Source organism: Schistocerca piceifrons, unplaced genomic scaffold (genome assembly GCF_021461385.2).
Source record: "Schistocerca piceifrons isolate TAMUIC-IGC-003096 unplaced genomic scaffold, iqSchPice1.1 HiC_scaffold_961, whole genome shotgun sequence".
Taxonomy (NCBI): domain Eukaryota; kingdom Metazoa; phylum Arthropoda; class Insecta; order Orthoptera; family Acrididae; genus Schistocerca; species Schistocerca piceifrons.
The window spans coordinates 1,397,501-1,402,500 of record NW_025729236.1 but is presented as its reverse complement, the minus strand read 5'-3'; the positions used below and the strand labels follow the sequence as shown (position 1 = coordinate 1,402,500).

General features: G+C 54.2%; 1 non-coding gene across 1 annotated transcript in view; it reads left to right on the top strand.

Annotated features, from left to right (window-relative positions):
• Nucleotides 1-3,742: 3,742 nt before the first annotated feature.
• LOC124774189 overlaps nt 3,743-5,000 on the top strand; it is a 1,909-nt gene continuing 651 nt past the window's right edge. Inside the window, exon 1 of the ribosomal RNA XR_007015180.1 lies at nt 3,743-5,000. This exon is cut by the window's right edge and continues 651 nt beyond it. This is a non-coding gene — a ribosomal RNA (small subunit ribosomal RNA).

Below are 5,000 nucleotides of genomic sequence, written 5' to 3'. Positions count from 1 at the left end.
CTCGCACCTCCAGCGGATGAACGGCGGAAGTTTCCCGCACTCGTAAAGTGCAATCCACCCCTATAACTTGCGTTTCATGAAGAGTTATTTCCAATATGCGACATTCCCGCTGTCCCTATACATGAGCCGCGACCTGTACCACTTACGAGCGAGAGACGCGATCGCGTTGCTCACTGTACGGCGTCCGATACCGAGCCATCAGCATGTCGGTCCCCATGCGCGTTGCACTCGCACTCGCAGTCGCAAAAACGTGGGGCAAATATATTACGCGGAAGAGCTATAACAGACCGAGCCCCACTGCATGGGGGGAGTCTTTGTCACTAATGTACACAGATGGAACATTTTGGACTGGAACCAGATTACCCGTACACACGGCGCTGATTAGTAATCAATGCAGAGCCATCAAACTACAGCAAATATACACAACTGTCCGTATACATGCTGAAAGAGTCTGCCCACAATGGGAACCACACGTCAGCCAGACACTCTGATCACGCACCACTCTCTGCTTCTAACAGGCGCACATACAATATGTAAGCACCAGCATGGAACAACATCCAGTGCATCTTCTCCGCCACATTACACAATCCACACTATCACAACCAGACCAGGAGGTCCATGCGGAAAATACAATATCCCAGCCTTTCGACATCCACCATTGCGCAGACCAGGCACCAACACCCACACATGTCCTATACAACGGTGCACCCAACATCACAATAGTACCTCCTGTCACAGCGCACAAACAATGACATGAGTCAAAGACACAGGTCTCACACAAGCATAGAATTGGAGCGCCGCCTCTAATAAGCCAAAGGTGCATCCTGACGTGACAAATCTGATCATGTCACAAGCATTCACTTACTATAATCACTATCAACGAACCTGCCGCCCCCGCCCCCCCCCCCTACACCTTTCCTTACAACAACGTGTAACCTAACCTAACCTAACCTAACCTATGTTGTACCTTAACCTAACCTATGTTGTACCTTAACCTAACCTATGTTGTACCTTAACCTAACCCATGTTGTGCCTTAACCTAACCCATGTTGTGCCTTAACCTAACCCATGTTGTGCCTTAACGTAACCCATGTTGTGCCTTAACGTAACCCATGTTGTGCCTTAACCTAACCCACGTTGTGCCTTAACGTAACCCACGTTGTGCCTTAACGTAACCCACGTTGTGCCTTAACGTAACCCACGTTGTGCCTTAACGTAACCCACGTTGTGCCTTAACGTAACCCACGTTGTGCCTTAACGTAACCCACGTTGTGCCTTAACGTAACCCACGTTGTGCCTTAACGTAACCCACGTTGTGCCTTAACGTAACCCACGTTGTGCCTTAACGTAACCCACGTTGTGCCTTAACGTAACCCACGTTGTGCCTTAACCTAACCCACGTTGTGCCTTAACCTAACCCACGTTGTCCCCTAACCTAACCCACGTTGTCCCCTAACCTAACCCACGTTGTCCCCTAACCTAACCCATGTTGTCCCCTAACCTAACCCATGTTGTCCCCTAACCTAACCCATGTTGTCCCCTAACCTAACCCATGTTGTCCCCTAACCTAACCCATGTTGTCCCCTAACCTAACCCATGTTGTCCCCTAACCTAACCCATGTTGTCCCCTAACCTAACCCATGTTGTGCCCTAACGTAACCCATGTTGTGCCCTAACGTAACCCATGTTGTGCCTTAACGTAACCCACGTTGTGCCTTAACGTAACCCACGTTGTGCCTTAACGTAACCCACGTTGTGCCTTAACGTAACCCACGTTGTGCCTTAACGTAACCCACGTTGTGCCTTAACGTCACCCACGTTGTGCCTTAACGTAACCCACGTTGTGCCTTAACGTAACCCACGTTGTGCCTTAACGTAACCCACGTTGTGCCTTAACGTAACCCACGTTGTCCGCTAACGTAACCCACGTTGTCGCCTAAACCTGCTCTGTAATTGTTATACGACTCGTTCAATTAGTGTAGTGTTGCCCACCCGCAACCCTCGCAATATAGTTCGCTACTCGCACTGCCCGCTCCCCTGTGTATCGCTTCATGTTAAACACCTTGCAAGTCTTGCTGACTTTCCACATGCTCCTGCTGTACACTGTTATGTGGATGGCAGCAGGACGTACATGCCGCCCCCCCCCCCCCCTCCCCTCCCCACGTCCCCACCTTGCCCCCTGCCTTCGCAAGCTGGTTGGTGAGAAGTTTGCATGTTCAATGCCCTTCGCATGCGACGTACTCAGGCTACGTTGTGGTGCGGCCTGTGTCAACTGTCCGCTGATGTCGTACGCATAAACCACAATCTGTACTGCACATTCGTCCTTATGTACTGAATGATACATCGTGGCACATGTGTGACCGTACAACGACTGCGCCCAAAAACGGCGGACCATACAGTGCAAATATTGTGCACGCAGCTACGTGTCGTCTCCCTATGAGAGCTGGATTGCAGTGTGGTACGCCATAGAGACGTGTGGGAGGAACGGACGCCGTGGATGGCGATCAGCATGAGCTGTGTGTTGATGTATTCGGACCTAGTCGTCTCTCCTCAAACACCGTGATAGCATGGTGCACCGCGTTCCATATCTGCGACATGCTACAGAGGCCGGTTGACAGTCGTTCGAGCAATGGACATCGCATACGTACGGGGGCCACCTTCCACGTATTGTCTAGGCGTGCACATTTTGTTGCGTGTATGTGGGCAGACGTAGTGTGGCGTGACACCTGACACAGGCATGCAATAATCGTTGAAGTTGCTAATGGCGATGGACGCCTACGTTTGCTGGTGAAGTTACGCAAATGAAGAAATGGTAACCCGTTGTGGTGCGGTTGTTCTCGCTAGGGGTGAATCGGTGATGGCGACGATAGGTTGAGGTACTAACCGGTTGTTCCAGCGATACCCACCATGCCGATGAAACTGAACGGCATCTGGGTGTGAAGCGATACGCGGCGGTGGCTGGGTGGGACCGTCCCCGGCCGGTGAGGGGGCGCCTCCCGGCGTGCTGGCCGCGCGGTGCGTGGGCGCACGCGCTACAGCCGGCTGGTGGGGGCGGCCAGTGGCAGGCGCGCCGGCCGACGGACGCGGCAGGCGTCGCAGCTGCGCGCCGGCGCACCCTGCGCGCGGCGCCGTGCGGCCAAAGTAGGTCCTCGCGGGCCCGGTGCGAAGCGCGGTGGACATCTTCAGTGTGCTGGTCCGATTGAGGACTGTGTGCGTTGAGGATGCGCCGCCGCCCGGCGCTCGGCGCCGCGACGCCGTCTGCTGCTCGGTCGCCCCAGCGGTTCTCGCTGGTGGTTTGTATCGCAGCTGTGCGGATGTGTTGGCGCGTGCGCTGTGCTGGGAGAGTTCGCTTCGGCACCCAAGTGGGGCTTTTGTCCTTCTGTGGCGCTGGCGTTGGAGCTGCCGGTCACCGTAGGTGGCGCGTGTTGTCTCCCGCCGGCAATGCCACGACAGCACGCTCCCGGGCCTCTGTCGGCAGCGGCAAGCTCAGTTGGGAGCACGGGTGGTCGCACCGAAAGCGTCTACTCGCCTAACTCCGGGCGATTGCGCCTCTCTCGAACCCGACCAAGTACTTGGGACGGCGCTGCGCGCCGCCGGGACCTGAGAGGGTTTCGAGGTGTATTGTGCAGGGGAGCTCAGCCTCCTCCTGTTTGCAGAATGATTGAGCGGACGCTTGCGTGTTCGCGCGGGCCCCCGGGACACACTCCCGGGCGGCCGGCTGCTCAGCTCTAGTTGACGCAGCTCCCTGGTTGATCCTGCCAGTAGTCATATGCTTGTCTCAAAGATTAAGCCATGCATGTCTCAGTACAAGCCGCATTAAGGTGAAACCGCGAATGGCTCATTAAATCAGTTATGGTTCCTTAGATCGTACCCACGTTACTTGGATAACTGTGGTAATTCTAGAGCTAATACATGCAAACAGAGTCCCGACCAGAGATGGAAGGGACGCTTTTATTAGATCAAAACCAATCGGTCGGCTCGTCCGGTCCGTTTGCCTTGGTGACTCTGAATAACTTTGGGCTGATCGCACGGTCCTCGTACCGGCGACGCATCTTTCAAATGTCTGCCTTATCAACTGTCGATGGTAGGTTCTGCGCCTACCATGGTTGTAACGGGTAACGGGGAATCAGGGTTCGATTCCGGAGAGGGAGCCTGAGAAACGGCTACCACATCCAAGGAAGGCAGCAGGCGCGCAAATTACCCACTCCCGGCACGGGGAGGTAGTGACGAAAAATAACGATACGGGACTCATCCGAGGCCCCGTAATCGGAATGAGTACACTTTAAATCCTTTAACGAGTATCTATTGGAGGGCAAGTCTGGTGCCAGCAGCCGCGGTAATTCCAGCTCCAATAGCGTATATTAAAGTTGTTGCGGTTAAAAAGCTCGTAGTTGGATTTGTGTCCCACGCTGTTGGTTCACCGCCCGTCGGTGTTTAACTGGCATGTATCGTGGGACGTCCTGCCGGTGGGGCGAGCCGAAGGCGTGCGACCGCCCCGTGCGTGCTCGTGCGTCCCGAGGCGGACCCCGTTGAAATCCTACCAGGGTGCTCTTTATTGAGTGTCTCGGTGGGCCGGCACGTTTACTTTGAACAAATTAGAGTGCTTAAAGCAGGCAAGCCCGCCTGAATACTGTGTGCATGGAATAATGGAATAGGACCTCGGTTCTATTTTGTTGGTTTTCGGAACCCGAGGTAATGATTAATAGGGACAGGCGGGGGCATTCGTATTGCGACGTTAGAGGTGAAATTCTTGGATCGTCGCAAGACGAACAGAAGCGAAAGCATTTGCCAAGTATGTTTTCATTAATCAAGAACGAAAGTTAGAGGTTCGAAGGCGATCAGATACCGCCCTAGTTCTAACCATAAACGATGCCAGCCAGCGATCCGCCGCAGTTCCTCCGATGACTCGGCGGGCAGCCTCCGGGAAACCAAAGCTTTTGGGTTCCGGGGGAAGTATGGTTGCAAAGCTGAAACTTAAAGGAATTGACGGAAGGGCACCA